The sequence below is a fragment of the Scylla paramamosain genome, chromosome 29 (genome assembly GCF_035594125.1).
Source record: "Scylla paramamosain isolate STU-SP2022 chromosome 29, ASM3559412v1, whole genome shotgun sequence".
NCBI lineage: Eukaryota > Metazoa > Arthropoda > Malacostraca > Decapoda > Portunidae > Scylla > Scylla paramamosain.
The window spans coordinates 19714719-19734055 of NC_087179.1; the positions used below are offsets into that span (position 1 = coordinate 19714719).

Consider the following 19337-nt stretch of genomic DNA (forward strand, 5'->3'; position numbering starts at 1 on the left):
CTTCTGTGGAATCAACTGACAGGTTGGAATTACTTGAATCGCGCTGACACACCTTCTCCTCACACTCCGTCTCTTAAACGTCCTTTAAATTCCCCTATACTCTTTACCCAAGCTTATTAACCCCACAGATACTTTCTTACTACAATATCTTAAGTCTAATACGTAATCATATCAGAGGCTGGAATTGTTTGAATTTCGCGCGAAAACATCCGCTCTTCAAACCATCTAAATTGTGTTATACTCCTTATCCAAGCCTACTAACCCTAGGAACACTTCAGAACTACAATATCTTAATAGTATAGTGCTGAATCATGCCTTTACACGCTTCAGTTACGCTCTAATAAACTCCTTTCAATAGCGAGAAAATATGAGCTGTCAAGTGAATGGCATCTACCATCACCATGACAACAGGTCGTGAATAGCCAATCCCAGCCCGCCATTTCATCCGGGACCTCAAGATGACCACACTGATACAATATAGTTTAATTTCTAGCCAAGATCAGAGTTAACCGAGACATATATGGTGGATAAAAAGCTCTTAAAAATATGGGTGTTCCGAGGAAAGTATACCACTAGGGAATGTGGGTTACATTAGTAATGGAGGAATATTTTGACAGCAGACGAAACTAAAGGTACAGTTACTAGTTAGTGTTTTTGTGTGTTTGTATGTGTGTGTGTGTCGTGGAGGAGTGTTCTGTGCCTGTCCATGTGGCTGTATGATGAACCAGGCGTGAGTATTCAGCATTTGACTAAACACACTCACGCAGAGACTGTCCCTTTAAACCTTCGTCCCTTTAAACCGTACCCAAATAAACGCTTTCGATTCGCGTAGGCAGACCAGGCTAGCTCTCTCTGACCGGGCCATGTGACGTATTTTTAGTCATATGCTCCTAGTGAGAGTAACCCGCCGGCTAGGGAGTCTGGGAGTAGGCTGGGAGTGTTAACTGGTTATTTAACAGAGTAGAAGATGAGAGAGAGACTGGGATGTGTGATGGATGAGTGACAGGGAGAAGAAGGGTGTAATCTGTTTGACGTAAGGGTGACAGGCTGTGTGCGTCCGTGTGTACATGTATGTGGGTGGGTGTGGGTGACTGGGTGTGTGTGGTGGGTCAGTGTCCGTATGTATGTGTGTATTACCCTTGTGAGACCCGCTCTGTGTGTATGTGTGTGTGTGTGTGTGTGTGTAGGGAGGGAGAGACACGTGAGTAAAGAAGGGAGGATAGGGGTCAGGAAAGAGGAGGAGGAGGAAGAGGGCTGACTGGGTGGAGCTCTTAAAGATAGTATTCAGAAATTACGTGTTTTCTTGACGGCTTCGCTGAGTCACTGTGTTAGGGAAGAGGAAGAGGAGGAGGATGAGGATATAGAAGTGATGTAAGCATAGGTAGGTTTTAAGTTAGTGTCGGTAAGGTTTAGGTGAGGTTAGTTAAGAATAGGTGATGTTAGGTTAGGCCACGTAAGTTGAAGTGTGTTAGATTGTAAGGTTAAGTAAGGTTTGGCTGTGTAAAAGATGAGGTGAGGTTAGGTTAAGATAGTGTGTTAGGTTAGGTAAGTTAAGGATAGGTTAGACTAGCATAGTTTAGGTTATATTAGATGAATTTACATTAACTTGCATAGGTTAGATTAGATTAGATTAAAGTAAGATTTGGATGACATAGGTTACGTTAGATCATGTTAAGTTATAGCAGATTAATTAGGTTAGTTAAGGTAATTGAGTTAGCAAAGGTTGCATTAGGTTAAACTAGCATAAGTGAAGAAGTTAAGTTAGATTAGGTGAGGAATGAGTAGGTTAGATGAGAAGAGGTGAGGTTAAGTTAGATTAGGTGAAGTGTAGTTGGAAAATGTCATAGGAAAAAATTGTAGTTAATATTGGATGCAAAATATCAAAGTAAGATTAGCTAAAGAATTTTTAACGTTGGGAATAGTAATCCATATATATATATATATATATATATATATATATATATATATATATATATATATATATATATATATATATATATATATGGGAGTATATTTTTTGTAACTGTGAATGATAAGATTCCACTTTTCAGTGTTGCCACGGTGACGGTGGTGGTGGGCATGATACAGATGCGGGAGCTGGAGTTTGTGCCCAATGGAGACATGCAGCTGGGCAAATTCTGTTGCTCATTGCTCAGACTGGAGTTTACATGTATACCTCCTTCACCATCATTGGTGGACACTTCACCATGAGTGTTAGTGAAATGTGCTGTGTTTGTTAGTTTATTTGTATATCAGAAAAATTTAAGACCAGTTAGTTGTCTAGACTTTAAGTCTTAAAATGAGAAAATAAATCTACATATTTTTTTAAAAGCAAACAGTTAAGGCATTGTAAAGTAAAAGTCAAAATATATTTTGGTTATTATTTTTTTTTGCAATCAACAACTTTCATGTATAATGAAATAAATACATTCATCAAACTTAATATCATATTTAATAACAGCTAGAGGTACCAATTTGCAGATGTCTATGGAAAATTTGTATGATAATCTTGTGGCCAACAAAAAAGGATACAATGAATGATGACTTATTATTGTAAGAAATCTTTCAGAGTTGTTGTTGTGTACTTCCACATTCCATGGAGACAGGTTTTTCCTTCACTTTTCAGCATTTAAAAAGTGATAATTTCAACAGGATGCTTGAGCTGTCACGGTGCTGCTGCTGTTGTCTGCCATCATCCCCCTGACACAGACCACCCTGCAGACCACCTTCATCCTGGGTGCCACACGTCACTGCTGCTACAACTCAGAGCAACTGGAGCGCAAGCCAGGAAGGGAGATAGTAACTTTTCACTTAATTTGTTGTTTATTTGAGGGCCTAATGACAGACACATAATGGAATGAGTATTTGTGAATGTTTGTTTATATCTAGATACAGCATTCACATATCTTTTAAGTGCCACCTTCCAAAAACAATGTCAGCCAGAAAAATAACTGATGAATCTAATTACATTTCAAGTCAAAAAGTTTTCCTTTAACCACTTTGCTCCAGATGCTTAAAAACATGCGTTGCTCACATACATGGCGTCGCGTAGGCTCGTGAGTGGTAACTTATCTAATTTCTAATAATTTCTAATATAATTTCTGTGTGTGTGTGTGTGTGTGTGTGTGTGTGTGTGTGTGTGTGTGTGTGTGTGTGTGTGTGTGTGTTTTATGTATGAGTGACACTGGCCAAGGGCAACAAAAATCCAATAAAAAAATATGCCCACTGAAATGGCAGTCCCATAAAAGGGTCAAAGCAGTGGTCAAAAGTTGATGAATAAGTGTCTTGAAACCTCCCTGTTGAAGGAATTCAAGTCATAGGAAGGTGGAAATACAGAAGCAGGCAGGGAGTTCCAGAGATTACCAGAGAAAGGGATGAATGATTGAGAATACTTGTTAACTCTTGCATTAGAGAAGTGGACAGAATAGGGGTGAGAGAAATAAGAAAATCTTGTGCAGCAAGGCCGTGGAAGGAGGGGAAGCATGCAGTTAGCAAGATCAGAAGAGCAGTTAGCATGAAAATAGCGGTAGAAGACAGCTAGAGATGCAACATTGCGGCGGTGAGAGAGAGGCTGAAGACAGTCAGTTATGTGTGTGTGTGTGTGTGTGTGTGTGTGTGTGTGTGCGCTGATGCAGCTGAGAAGGTTGCCTTATGATAATTATTGACAAATGAAGGTAATGGATGCGCATGTCATTACTACTTTTTTAAGTGTGTGTGTATGTGTGTGTGTTATGTACACACACACACACACACACACACACACACACACACACACACACACACACACACACACACACACACACACACACACACACACACACACACACAGAGAAGTAATAGACACGCATCCTTTACCTTCATTCATCAATAATTGTCATAAGACGACCTTCCCAGCTGCATCATTACACACACACACACACACACACACACACACTTACACACCACGTAGTGTAGTGGTTAGCATGCTCGGCTCACAACCAAGAAGGCCCAGGTTCGAATCCCGGGCACGGTGAGGCAGATGGACAAGCCTCTTAATGTGTAGCCCTCTTAATGTGTAGCCTCTTAATGTGTAGGTACAGGATGTAACCCGAGGTGATGTGACTTCGCTGCCCTGGTGTGTGGTGTGTCATTGGCCTCAGTCCTACCCAAAGATCAGTCACCATGAGCTCTGAGCTCTTACACACACACACACACACACACACACACACACACACACACACACACACAGAGAGAGAGAGAGAGAGAGAGAGAGAGAGAGAGAGAGAGAGAGAGAGCAAAATGGCCATGAATGAAACAGGGAGGAGGGGGAACTGTGTGTGAATGAAAACATCATCTACGTGAAACATTTGATTGATTATAAAGCACATGTGCATCATATATAGTCATGAATGTGGAGGAACAGCAGAGTGAGTGATCAACCACAGAAAGGAGAGAGTCGGACATGCGGAGAGAATGGAAGGGGAACAATTTGAGAAGATAAGCATGCAAATACATAAATATAAGGTGGAATAACAGTGTTTGGTGGGAAGATGAAAGAGAGATGCCTGTTTATGAAGCAAAATGGTTGTGCAAGAGAGGAATGATTGGAAAACCATTCCCACCAAAGCCAACAGACCTTACACCATATTTTTACAAACCACAGCATCTCTATTCATCCATTCTGTGTGTCTTCTCTTCTCTCTCTCTCTCCACTCTTAATGCTGCTGTGGGTCTCTGGGCTGGAGTACATCAGAGAAAGATTGACACAGACTTATATATGAGAGGATGTTGTCTGTAACTATGCTATGGGGACATTGCAAGTTTGTGGGGTGTAGTGAATGAATAAGTGTGTCCTCTATAGCATACTTAAAAACCACACTCCCCAAAAATAGAATTGCAAATGGTAGCCAGAATTTACATGAATACTGGAGGGTGCTGTCAGGCCAAACCAGCTCCCCATCTGTGCCTATGCAGTGTCTGGCCAGCCACTAGTGTGTTTTGGGGGCTCAGACCAGCAGATTCCCACTGTTTATTCACTGTTTGTGTTGATGCAGTGTCTGGCCAGCCACTTGTGTGTTTTGGGGGCTCAGACCAGCAGATTCCCACTGTTTATTCACTGTTTGTGTTGATGCAGTGTCTGGCCAGCCACTTGTGTGTTTTGGGGGCTCAGACCAGCAGATTCCCAGTGTTTATTCACTGTTTGTGTTGATTTAGTGTTTGGCCAGCCACTTGTGTGTTTTGGGGGCTCAGACCAGCAGATTCCCACTGTTTATTCACTGTTTGTGTTGATCTAGTGTTTGGCCAGCCACTTGTGTGTATGTAGGGGACTCAGACCAGCAGATTCCCACTGTTTATCCACTGTTTGTGTTGATCTAGTGTTTGGCCAGCCAGTTGTGTGTTTTGGGGGCTCAGACCAGCAGATTCCAACTGTTTATTCACTGTTTGTGTTGATCTAGTGTTTGGCCAGCCACTTGTGTTTATGTAGGGGATTCAGACCAGCAGATTCCCACTGTTTATCCACTGTTTGTGTTGATCTAGTGTTTGGCCAGCCAGTTGTGTGTTTTGGGGGCTCAGACCAGCAGATTCCCACTGTTTATTCACTGTTTGTGTTGATGCAGTGTCTGGCCAGCCACTTGTGTGTTTTGGGGGCTCAGACCAGCAGATTCCCACTGTTTATTCACTGTTTGTGTTGATGCAGTGTCTGGCCAGCCACTTGTGTGTTTTGGGGGCTCAGACCAGCAGATTCCCAGTGTTTATTCACTGTTTGTGTTGATTTAGTGTTTGGCCAGCCACTTGTGTGTTTTGGGGGCTCAGACCAGCAGATTCCCACTGTTTATTCACTGTTTGTGTTGATCTAGTGTTTGGCCAGCCACTTGTGTGTATGTAGGGGACTCAGACCAGCAGATTCCCACTGTTTATCCACTGTTTGTGTTGATGCAGTGTTTGGCCAGCCACTTGTGTGTTTTGGGGGCTCAGACCAGCAGATTCCTACTATTTATCCACTGTTTGTGTTGATCTAGTGTTTGGCCAGCCAGTTGTGTGTTTTGGGGGCTCAGACCAGCAGATTCCCACTGTTTATTCACTGTTTGTGTTGATCTAGTGTTTGGCCAGCCACTTGTGTGTTTTGGGGGCTCAGACCAGCAGATTCTCACTGTTTATTCACTGTTTGTGTTGATCTAGTGTTTGGCCAGCCACTTGTGTGTATGTAGGGGACTCAGACCAGCAGATTCCCACTGTTTATCCATTGTTTGTGTTGATGCAGTGTTTAGCCAGCCACTTGTGTGTATGTAGGGGACTCAGACCAGCAGATTCCCACTGTTTATCCACTGTTTGTGTTGATGCAGTGTTTGGCCAGCCACTTGTGTGTATGTAGGGGACTCAGACCAGCAGATTCCCACTGTTTATTCACTGTTTGTGTTGATGCAGTATTTGGCCAGCCACTTGTGTGTATGTAGCGGACTCAGACCAGCAGATTCCCACTGTTTATCCACTGTTTGTGTTGATGCAGTGTTTGGCCAGCCACTTGTGTGTTTTGGGGGCTCAGACCAGCAGATTCCTACTATTTATCCACTGTTTGTGTTGATCTAGTGTTTGGCCAGCCACTTGTGTTTATGTAGGGGACTCAGACCAGCAGATTCCCACTGTTTATCCACTGTTTGTGTTGATCTAGTGTTTGGCCAGCCATTTGTGTGTTTTGGGGGCTCAGACCAGCAGATTCCCACTGTTTATTCACTGTTTGTGTTGATCTAGTGTTTGGCCAGCCACTAGTGTGTTTTGGGGGCTCAGACCAGCAGATTCTCACTGTTTATTCACTGTTTGTGTTGATCTAGTGTTTGGCCAGCCACTTGTGTGTATGTAGGGGACTCAGACCAGCAGATTCCCACTGTTTATTCACTGTTTGTGTTGATGCAGTATTTGGCCAGCCACTTGTGTGTATGTAGCGGACTCAGACCAGCAGATTCCCACTGTTTATCCACTGTTTGTGTTGATGCAGTGTTTGGCCAGCCACTTGTGTGTTTTGGGGGCTCAGACCAGCAGATTCCTACTATTTATCCACTGTTTGTGTTGATCTAGTGTTTGGCCAGCCACTTGTGTTTATGTAGGGGACTCAGACCAGCAGATTCCCACTGTTTATCCACTGTTTGTGTTGATCTAGTGTTTGGCCAGCCACTTGTGTGTTTTGGGGGCTCAGACCAGCAGATTCCCACTGTTTATTCACTGTTTGTGTTGATCTAGTGTTTGGCCAGCCACTAGTGTGTTTTGGGGGCTCAGACCAGCAGATTCTCACTGTTTATTCACTGTTTGTGTTGATCTAGTGTTTGGCCAGCCACTTGTGTGTATGTAGGGGACTCAGACCAGCAGATTCCCACTGTTTATTCACTGTTTGTGTTGATCTAGTGTTTGGCCAGCCACTTGTGTGTATGTAGGGGACTCAGACCAGCAGATTCCCACTGTTTATCCATTGTTTGTGTTGATGCAGTGTTTGGCCAGCCACTTGTGTGTATGTAGGGGACTCAGACCAGCAGATTCCCACTGTTTATCCACTGTTTGTGTTGATGCAGTGTTTGGCCAGCCACTTGTGTGTATGTAGGGGACTCAGACCAGCAGATTCCCACTGTTTATCCACTGTTTGTGTTGATCTAGTGTTTGGCCAGCCAGTTGTGTGTTTTGGGGGCTCAGACCAGCAGATTCCCACTGTTTATTCACTGTTTGTGTTGATCTAGTGTTTGGCCAGCCACTTGTGTTTATGTAGGGGATTCAGACCAGCAGATTCCCACTGTTTATCCACTGTTTGTGTTGATCTAGTGTTTGGCCAGCCAGTTGTGTGTTTTGGGGGCTCAGACCAGCAGATTCCCACTGTTTATTCACTGTTTGTGTTGATGCAGTGTCTGGCCAGCCACTTGTGTGTTTTGGGGGCTCAGACCAGCAGATTCCCACTGTTTATTCACTGTTTGTGTTGATGCAGTGTCTGGCCAGCCACTTGTGTGTTTTGGGGGCTCAGACCAGCAGATTCCCAGTGTTTATTCACTGTTTGTGTTGATTTAGTGTTTGGCCAGCCACTTGTGTGTTTTGGGGGCTCAGACCAGCAGATTCCCACTGTTTATTCACTGTTTGTGTTGATCTAGTGTTTGGCCAGCCACTTGTGTGTATGTAGGGGACTCAGACCAGCAGATTCCCACTGTTTATCCACTGTTTGTGTTGATGCAGTGTTTGGCCAGCCACTTGTGTGTTTTGGGGGCTCAGACCAGCAGATTCCTACTATTTATCCACTGTTTGTGTTGATCTAGTGTTTGGCCAGCCAGTTGTGTGTTTTGGGGGCTCAGACCAGCAGATTCCCACTGTTTATTCACTGTTTGTGTTGATCTAGTGTTTGGCCAGCCACTTGTGTGTTTTGGGGGCTCAGACCAGCAGATTCTCACTGTTTATTCACTGTTTGTGTTGATCTAGTGTTTGGCCAGCCACTTGTGTGTATGTAGGGGACTCAGACCAGCAGATTCCCACTGTTTATCCATTGTTTGTGTTGATGCAGTGTTTAGCCAGCCACTTGTGTGTATGTAGGGGACTCAGACCAGCAGATTCCCACTGTTTATCCACTGTTTGTGTTGATGCAGTGTTTGGCCAGCCACTTGTGTGTATGTAGGGGACTCAGACCAGCAGATTCCCACTGTTTATTCACTGTTTGTGTTGATGCAGTATTTGGCCAGCCACTTGTGTGTATGTAGCGGACTCAGACCAGCAGATTCCCACTGTTTATCCACTGTTTGTGTTGATGCAGTGTTTGGTCAGCCACTTGTGTGTTTTGGGGGCTCAGACCAGCAGATTCCTACTATTTATCCACTGTTTGTGTTGATCTAGTGTTTGGCCAGCCACTTGTGTTTATGTAGGGGATTCAGACCAGCAGATTCCCACTGTTTATCCACTGTTTGTGTTGATCTAGTGTTTGGCCAGCCAGTTGTGTGTTTTGGGGGCTCAGACCAGCAGATTCCCACTGTTTATTCACTGTTTGTGTTGATCTAGTGTTTGGCCAGCCACTTGTGTGTTTTGGGGGCTCAGACCAGCAGATTCTCACTGTTTATTCACTGTTTGTGTTGATCTAGTGTTTGGCCAGCCACTTGTGTGTATGTAGGGGACTCAGACCAGCAGATTCCCACTGTTTATCCATTGTTTGTGTTGATGCAGTGTTTAGCCAGCCACTTGTGTGTATGTAGGGGACTCAGACCAGCAGATTCCCACTGTTTATCCACTGTTTGTGTTGATGCAGTGTTTGGCCAGCCACTTGTGTGTATGTAGGGGACTCAGACCAGCAGATTCCCACTGTTTATTCACTGTTTGTGTTGATGCAGTATTTGGCCAGCCACTTGTGTGTATGTAGCGGACTCAGACCAGCAGATTCCCACTGTTTATCCACTGTTTGTGTTGATGCAGTGTTTGGCCAGCCACTTGTGTGTTTTGGGGGCTCAGACCAGCAGATTCCTACTATTTATCCACTGTTTGTGTTGATCTAGTGTTTGGCCAGCCACTAGTGTGTTTTGGGGGCTCAGACCAGCAGATTCTCACTGTTTATCCACTGTTTGTGTTGATCTAGTGTTTGGCCAGCCACTTGTGTGTATGTAGGGGACTCAGACCAGCAGATTCCCACTGTTTATTCACTGTTTGTGTTGATCTAGTGTTTGGCCAGCCACTTGTGTGTATGTAGGGGATTCAGACCAGCAGATTCCCACTGTTTATTCACTGTTTGTGTTGATCTAGTGTTTGGCCAGCCACTTGTGTGTATGTAGGGGACTCAGACCAGCAGATTCCCACTGTTTATTCACTGTTTGTGTTGATGCAGTGTTTGGCCAGCCACTTGTGTGTATGTAGGGGACTCAGACCAGCAGATTCCCACTGTTTATTCACTGTTTGTGTTGATGCAGTGTTTGGCCAGCCACTTGTGTGTATGTAGGGGACTCAGACCAGCAGATTCCCACTGTTTATCCACTGTTTGTGTTGATGCAGTGTTTGGCCAGCCACTTGTGTGTTTTGGGGGCTCAGACCAGCAGATTCCTACTATTTATCCACTGTTTGTGTTGATCTAGTGTTTGGCCAGCCACTTGTGTTTATGTAGGGGACTCAGACCAGCAGATTCCCACTGTTTATCCACTGTTTGTGTTGATCTAGTGTTTGGCCAGCCACTTGTGTGTTTTGGGGGCTCAGACCAGCAGATTCCCACTGTTTATTCACTGTTTGTGTTGATCTAGTGTTTGGCCAGCCACTAGTGTGTTTTGGGGGCTCAGACCAGCAGATTCTCACTGTTTATTCACTGTTTGTGTTGATGCAGTGTTTGGCCAGCCACTTGTGTGTATGTAGGGGACTCAGACCAGCAGATTCCCACTGTTTATCCATTGTTTGTGTTGATGCAGTGTTTGGCCAGCCACTTGTGTGTATGTAGGGGACTGAGACAAGTTTATTTAATGTTCAGTGACCCATTTGCAGGCACAGGGGTGTTGAGGAGCTGGGTGTGCAGGAGACAGACAATTACAAAGGTTTACAGTTCAAATGCTACATGTATCTTCAAAATACAGATAATAAGTAGATAAATATTGAAATTAATATAAAATACCATTCTTTATTTAACACTTAACCAAACTTAACCAACATACACACACACGCTAACTCAGACAGTTCCCTAACTACCTTACCATCCCGCAGGAGGCCATGTCGGAGGTGCCGGTGGTGGGGTCGCCAGTTCCGGAGTACGAGGTGGAGGAGGAAAAGGAAGAGGAGGACGAGGAGGAGGCACGGATAAGGAAGAAGAAAAGATTATTACCTGTAGCCCTCCCTCCAGCTGATAAGGGGATATTAAGGAGCCCTTCCTACAGGTGTGTCTGTCTACCTGTGTGTCTCTTTCTATCTCTCCTTTTCATTTTTCCAGTTTCCCATTATTTTCTCCACCCTCTCACTGTCTTTTCTCAGCCTGTCACAACCTGTCACACCCTCTCCCAGCTATTCACAGCCACTCACAGCCTCTCTCTCTCACTCTATCTCATTCCCAGTGTATCCAGACCATTCCAGACTTACCCCAAACTTTCCCCAAGACTTCCAGTCCATCCCAACTTCTCACAGCCTCTTCCAGCCTTTCACAGTCTCTCTCTCTCTCTCTCTCTCTCTCTCTCTCTCTCTCTCTCTCTCTCTCTCTCTCTCTCTCTCTCTCTCTCTCTCTCTCTCTCTCTCTCTCTCTCTCTCTCTCTCTCTCTCTCTCTCTCTCTCTCTCTCTCTCTCTCTCTCTCTCTCTCTCTCTCTCTCTCTCTCTCTCTCTCTCTCTCATTCCCAATGTATCCAGACCATCCCAGACTCACCCCAAACCATCTCCAAGACTCCCCTTCTCTCTTCCTCTCCTCTCCCTCTCTCTCCCTCCCCTCTCTCACTCTCCTAACTCTCCCCAGGAGAGGCCCCAGTGGTGAGCAGATGGTGATGCTGGAGATGATACTGGCATATTGAGTATTATAATTAGCCATAAACACTTGCTTGCTTACTTTCATGTCTACACAGGTTTGTTCGATGCAAGGAGTTGGCACAGGAGGCGTCCGAGGCTGTGTAGAGCGGCCGTCTGAACCTGGTGCCACAGCTTACTATGTTCAACAGGTGCGTGTGTGTGTGTGTGTGTGTGTGTGTGTGTGTGTGTGTGTGTGTGTGTGTGTGTGTGTGTGTGTGTGTTTTGTGTGGTCATTTCACTATCTATCTATCTGTTTAGTTTGTCTCCATCTGTCTGTCTTTCTGTCATTGGTCTGTCTGTCTGTCTGTGTATTGCAATGATTTTTCAGTTATGTATTTTATTTTTTATTCTTGTGTACTTGTGTCTGTCTGTATGTATGTATGTATCAGTCAGTGAGTCAGTCAGTCAGTCACTCAGTTAGTCAGTTAGTCAGTCATTCAGTCAGTCAGTTAGTCAGTCATTCAGTCTGTCAGTCACTCACACAGTGTTAATCCTCCTCCTCCTCCTCCTCCTCCTCCTCCTCCTCCTCCTCCTCCTCCTCCTCCTCCTCCTCCTCCTCCTCCTCCTCCTCCTCCTTGTCCACCTCCTCCTCCTCCTCCTCCTCCTCCTCCTCCTCCTCCTCCTCCTCCTCCTCCTCCTCCTCCTCCTCCTCCTCCTCCTCCTCCTCCTCCTCCTCCTGTTCCCCACCACCCCTGCCGAGAGGTGAGTGTATGTACGTGTGTGTGTGTGTGTGTGTGTGTGTGTGTAGTAATAATAGTAATGCTATGTACATATATAAATACTGTTAATATTATTGATAAAAAATATTGATGATGATGATGATGATGATTCAGTGGTGATTATGAAAATGTGCATTACAATATAGGGTAGATATTATTGTTATTACCTGTGTGTGTGTGTGTGTGTGTGTGTGTGTGTGTGTGTGTGTGTGTGTGTATGTGTGTGTGTGAGGAATAATTGAATAATTGAATAATTGATGCTCTCTCCTTTGCTATTCATTATATACATGGACAGATGCCTGAAGGAAGTGTGTGTAAGGGAGGATAAAGAGATCATGCTGGCCTATGCAGACGATGTCGCTGTCGTGACAGGAAGCCAACAAGATCTTCAAGAGGCCATGACAAGATGGAATGATGTTTTAAATAGGGAAGGAATGAGAATGAACAAACAAAAAACAGAAATAATGAAAGTTGGCAGAATAAAGGAGGAATGTAATATTTACATAGAAAACGTTAAACTGAAGCAGACCAACAAATTTTGTTATCTGGGAGTACTTTTCGATGAGGAAAACAGACAGAATATAGAAATTTTAAATAGAATACAGAAGTACAATGCAAATGTCAGTGCATTGTATCCCATACTTAAAGATAAGAATATTCCAACAAAAGTTAAAACCATAATATTTACAACAATACTAAGACCAGTACTTCTATATGTTTCAGAAACTTGGACAGTGACAACAAGAACATCTTCACAAATACAAGCAGCAGAAATGAGAGTTCTGAGAATGATCCGAGGTGTGACCAGACTCTGATAGAATTAGAAATGAAGAAACCAGAGAGAGATTAGGGATAACATCTGTACTGAAGATAATTGAAAAGAACAAATTGAGATGGTATGCTGCCAATTCTGCAAGGAACTTGGCTCTCAGATAAGGATACTGTCAACAGGTTTGGGATTGCCAAAAAACTAATAAGGAAAAATCTGAAAAGATAACCAGAGAGAGAGAGAGAGATAAGAGGAGAAGAGAGAGAATGACAAGAGAAAGAAAAGTAAAGAAGAATGCAGGAAAGGGAGGAGGAGAGAGGAGGACAAAGAAAAACAGAACAAATAAATCCCTACACGTCTTGTTCCATTCAAAGAGCCATGAAAAGAAGAGTGCTCAGAAGCAAGATGATGTGGAAACTTGAGACACCCAATCATTTAATGGAGGAGTAGGTTCACCAGTCTTCTGTGTGTCACTGACTACATTTTGAAATTTTTATCTGTTCTATTTAATTTTGTGTGTATGTACACAATGTTTATGGAATAAACTATTTATAAAACTATTTATCTGTGTGAGTAAGATAAAAGCAGTTATTATTATTATTATTATTATTATTATTATTATTATTATTATTAATTAGGAACATTTCCTCCTTGTATTTAAAGATTATTATTATTATTATTATTATTATTATTATTATTATTTTTTTTCTTTTTATAAATTTCTTTTATTATTTTTTTCTCTCTCTCTCTCTCTCTCTCTCTCTCTCTCTCTCTCTCTCTCTCTCTCTCTCTCTCTCTCTCTCTCTCTCTCTCGAATAAAATGACTGGTGAGGAACTCTAATAATTAAAGTGCTAAAAATCCATTAAACTACGAGAAATAAGACAAATAATTAATGACACACCTAATAACACAAACAAGGAGTAATAAACAAAACTTAAGCCAGAAACACGAAAAGGTGAAAACTATCATATAAAGAAATAAAGCTTAAAAAAAAATCATGATATATCAAATAATAAACATAATCAATAACATTTGTAACAATTAACTTCCTTTGCAAGGCAGTCAGAAAGTGAAAAAAAAAAATGCTTAGTTAAATACCGAGGCTAAATAAAACAAGGAATTAGAATGACAAATAATTAATAAATACATAAGGAATAATGTAATAAACAAAATTAAGCCAGGAAGACTATTATAATTATTGCAACACGATATGTATGTATGTATGTTAATTCGATGGGTTAAAAAAGGCTCATTCTCCCCAAGGTATTCTCGGATGGAAGCAGGGAGAGCAATGAATAGGGATGAGCTAATAAACTATTGGGGGATATTAATTAATGACGCATCCAGTTTATGTGTGATATTTCGCGTTGTGATAATTTAAATCATCCATCTTTATTTATTGATTGATTATTTATTTATTTGCATTTTTGGCAGATGTTATATGTCAACAGGTTTTTAAAAAACTGGGCTCATTGTCTGAAAAGTCCAGAGAGAGAGAGAGAGAGAGGGAGAAGAGTAGGATGAAGCAAGGAAGAGTCGAGGGAGGAAAGAGAGTGCATTTTCTCATACTGTATTGTCTCCTTCACACGCCATGAAAAGTGTCCATCCCTGAGTGCTCAGAAGCAGTGTTCCACTGATGAGTCAGACACCCAATCATTTAATGGCTTTAGTATCACCAGTCTTCTGTGTCACTGACTACATAGAAATTTTTATCTGTTCATTTAATGTATGAACAAGTGTTTATGGTCAATAAACTATTTATAAAACTATTTAGGGAGTAAGATAGCAGTTATTGTTATTATTATTATTATTATTATTATTATTATTATTATTATTAATTTTCCTCCATTAAATAATTATTATTATTATTATTATTATTATTATTATTATTATCTGAATTGTTCTTGTTTATAAATAAAATACTGTAACTGATTATTATTATCATTCATTTGATCCCTCTCTCTCTCTCTCTTCTCTCTCTCTCTCTCTCTCTCTCTCTCTCTCTCTCTCTCTCTCTCTCTCTCTCTCTCTCTAATAAAATGACTGGTGAGGAACTCTAATAATTAAAGTGCTAAAAAACATAAACTACAAAATGCAAATAATTAATGACACACCTAATAACACAAACAAGGAGTAATAAACAAAACTTAATCACGAAAAGATAAAACTATCATATAAAGAAATACGAAGTAAATCATGAATATCAAATAAATAACTCATATAATCAATAAACACGTAAGGAACAGTAAATAAACAATTAAGCCATTCATTGCAAACAGTCAGAAAGTGAAAAAAAAAAAATGCTTAGTTAAATAGAGGAAATAAAACAAGAGAGAGAGAGAGAGAGAGAGAGAGAGAGAGAGAGAGAGAGAGAGAGAGAGAGAGAGAAGAGAGAGAGAGAGAGAGAGAGAGTATTATAATTATTGCAAGGAGAGATATGTATGTACGAGATATTGAGTAATTCGAGGTTAAAATGGCTCAAATCTGACCCAGACCAGAGGCCATAAGTGAAGGTGTTCCTCAAGGCAGGGAGAGCAATGAATAGGGGAGTAAACTATTAGTATTAATTAATGACGCATCAGTTTATGTGTGTATACGCGTTGTGATAATTTAAAGGTTTTCTGCGATGGTTTTATCTTTATTTATTTATTTATTTTATTTATTTATTTTATTGGCAGGTGTTATATTTGTTGGTGAAGTAACTGTGGCATTGCATCAAAACTCCATTCATTACCTTCGTGGGAAGGTTCAATTTGGCAAGGTCATTTCGCATTTTGGGTTTTGTAGTAAAACATTTTCTCATATTTTTCTTTGCTGGTATTGTTCCACGCCATATATGACAAGTTGGCGCCTTCCACCCTCCACTGCTACGCAATCAGTCAGTCAACCAATCAATCAATCCCTTCATGAATCATAATTTAGTGTCACCACCCCTAGACCATCTTCTGTCATAGTATAAAGTGCTAAGGGAATACAAACAGGCAAAGCTGTCTCTTTTAATATTCTTGCCTGAAATAATACAAATGTTTTAATCATCCATTAAATAATCCAGTTTTACTTTCTCATTCTTCTTCCTCTGTGTATTGTTAAAGGTTATATCTTCTCCTGCTGAAGGTCATGATCTGCTTCCTTTTCCAGCTGATATTTAGCTTTGATATCAAATCCTGGCAGGAAACAACTGTTTAATTCAACATAAACCATTTTGAATAAATCTAATAGATGAAATTTCACTTACAACACCTTATGTGTCTCTGGTGACTCATGGAGGACAGATACATCACCTGAGAGTAAATGGTCAGTGAAGAAGTTGACCCTTGATCCTGGCTAATCACATTAAGTACATTAAACACTCCTGTTAACTAATAAATGAGGGATAGATTTCTCTGGAAGGTTACATTACACTACTTCCTGGCATTTGAAAACATTTTGCTCTACATGAACTCATATGGAAGCTTTACTGCAACATTAAATCTCAGCTAGATGCCAGATGGTGTAGCCTCCATCACAGAGCAAGGTAATGATATGAAGGCTTAGTACTTTGGTCAACACCTGAATAAGAACCGTTTGAGATGCAGCAGAGATCACTAACCTGCCAGCAATTGAATAAGAAGTGTGTGAGATGCAGCAGAGATCACTAACCTGCCAGCAATTGAATAAGAAGTGTGTGAGATGCAGCAGAAATCACTAATCTGCCATGACATGAATAAGAAGTGTGTGAGATGCAAAAGAGAGCACTAACCTGCAGAGTGGTTTTGCTTCATTTCCTCTCATTCATGATGGAGGCTGGCAAGGTCTAACTCGCGTTCTCGAGCTTGTTGCTTCATCACTCCTCGCTGCAACTGGTAGATGGTGATGTAGTCACCTGAAGAAGGATAAAATTCTTCATTAAAAGACCAAGGAAATGGCATACAGTAAACAGTAAACACTTCCTCCACTTCACTTTTACAGATGATTTCAAATGAGCAAAAAACATGCCTTGACAAACCGATGGACTCTGTCTCCTCATGCACTACAGCATGCTCAAGCTGCTACTGCCCAGTGTCACTCCTCATCACTTTTGCAAGTTAACCTGCACCCCAGGACCCTGTGAGCCTCCTGCAGTTGTTGCACCAACTTCTGTTAACAGCCACTCAGTTACCAGCCAATCCTGTTGTTTCTCCTGATTCTTAAAACATTTGTTTCTCTCCCAAACTTTTCTTAATACAGCCTCCATAAACAAATCCAATAACAATGCTTTTATTTTGTTATTAATTCAAAAAACAGTGAGGAAAAATTATTTGCTTTATTATTAGAGAATATAAACTTTCTTACCTTTTGGAATATATATGACTGTATGACATAGAGCAAGAGATTCTCCCAGCAGTTTGTGTATAAACATTAATGATTATCAAAACAGAGACACTGAGCTGATTGGTGAATTACAGTTTCAGAGTGTAAGCATACACTGGGATGATAAAACTACTGCAGCATAAAGTAGATGATACTGTGGGGAGGTGTAAAAAAATTATGCAACAGAAAGAAAGAAAGAAGAATTAGACGTAATGAAAGAAAGAAAGAAAGAGAGAGAGAGAGAAAAGAGAGAGAGAGAGAGAGAGAGAGAGAGAGAGAGAGAGAGAGAGAAATTGATGTGACAGACATCTAAGTACAAATGTGAATGTAACCATAATGATATGTAGTCCCCATGACTGATAAGCACCTCAGACACCAGGACCATGATGACTGGCAGCTAAATCTGTGCTGGTGGACTCCATTTCATTGCGGAGGTAGGATTGTGTGCACAGTTGGGCTGTTTGGTGTCAGTGTGTGTGTGTGTGTGTGTGTGTGTGTGTGTGTGTGTGTGTGTGTGTGTGTGTGTGTGTGTGTGTGTGTGTATTCTGCCTCCTCCAAGGAGAATGTCAGTTTGATATACAAATATATATTCATGTGGATGGTAGCTCACATTTTCTGTTTCTGAGTTGCTCACATTTTCAGAGTGCTTGAGGCCATCCTTGTCTTTCCTCTGAGGGAGTGACTTTAGCTCACTTTCTGATGTGACAGATCACGTATTTCATCTGTGAAAGATCACAAGAAGGTGTTATCTGATATTAAAGTTTAACATGCCACATCATTTTATATATATTATGCCAAGTTTAAACAGGAAAGCCTCACCAGAAGCATCAACTAAAGACCAAAGTGATTAACAAATCTTTCACTTTACCACCCTTAATGACAAAAGCTGATGATGTCCATATCCTGCATTTTTACACCTTCATGATTCCATTAGATTACATTAGATTACATTAGAACAGTATGTGACCAATGACGTCTCCATTCTACATTGCCATGACAAGAATACAGGGCTTTACTGAACATAAACCAAGGACGCCTCCATTCTACATTGCCATGACAAGAATACGGGGCTTTACTGAACATAAACCAAGGACGCCTCCATTCTACATTGCCATGACAAGAATACAGGGCTTTACTGAACATAAACCAATGACGCCTCCATTCTACATTGCCATGACAAGAATACAGGGCTTTACTGAACATAAACCAAGGATTCCCTCCTCCCTAAGGGTTAGGGTTCTCCTCAACAGACAAGGTGAGAGATGCAGTGCTGTCAAGGCTTTACTATTTACAGGAAGCAACACACCAATAAATAAATGTTACTTTGGAGAAGAAACTGAATAATAAAAGGCTTTATATCAGCAGAGATCACTAACTGCCAGCTTTAATAAACTGTCTTCAGCTGACAGACTCCAGTAATTGCCATCTTAGAATAACAGTGTGTTCATAATAACTGCTCTAAACTGACTACATGCCTCCTTTGCTATTTCTCTCATTCATGATGGACTCAGGTTAACTGTTCTCGAGCTTGTGCTTACCAGTATATTAACTTAGTTATGTACACCTAGAATGGTTATTTTATTAAAAGACCAGTGAAATGGCATACAGTAAACAGTATTACATTTCATCATTTTACAGATGATTTCAAATGAGCAAAAAACATATCCATGTTACTGTTACCTTTCAGAATGTAAACCAAAATGAAAGCTATGTAAATTCTTACTTTAGATTATGTTGTCATTTCATTGAATGATGTAATTTCTTGGTTCTTGTGCTTCTGTCAAATGCAGTCCCTTGTCTGGTTTCTCTGTCATAATGTTCTAATTTTCTTAATACATCAATAAACAAATCCAATAACAATGCTTTTATTTTTCAAATTTCAATATTGTTCACAATTTCTGCAGGAAAAATTATTTACTATACGATTAAAGAATATAAATGTTTGGCCTTTTGGTCATTTACAAAACGTTTGGGTATAAGGAGGAGGTATGTTAGGTAGAATGAAGGAGGAGGAGGAGGAGGAGGAGGAGGAGGAGGAGGAGGAGGAGGAGGAGGAGGAGGAGGAGG

General features: G+C 41.3%; 2 long non-coding RNA genes across 6 annotated transcripts; one reads left to right on the forward strand and one right to left on the reverse strand.

The window, feature by feature from the left end:
* The first annotated feature begins 438 nt into the window (after positions 1-438).
* Positions 439-12945, forward strand: LOC135115594 (uncharacterized). 5 transcript variants are annotated; one of them, XR_010276031.1, is made up of 6 exons: positions 644-730; positions 2052-2213; positions 2653-10502; positions 10669-10838; positions 11509-11601; positions 12467-12945. It is a non-coding gene; the product is annotated as an uncharacterized LOC135115594 (long non-coding RNA). The 5 variants fall into 5 exon arrangements; XR_010276029.1 differs by lacking the exon at positions 644-730 and adding an exon at positions 439-632 and having other exon boundaries at positions 2653-10838; XR_010276027.1 differs by having other exon boundaries at positions 2653-10838.
* Positions 2368-16986, reverse strand: LOC135115596 (uncharacterized). Its single transcript, XR_010276032.1, has 3 exons — positions 16927-16986; positions 16681-16803; positions 2368-2772 (listed from the first exon to the last, which is right to left on the reverse strand). It is a non-coding gene; the product is annotated as an uncharacterized LOC135115596 (long non-coding RNA).
* Positions 16987-19337: the final 2351 nt, after the last annotated feature.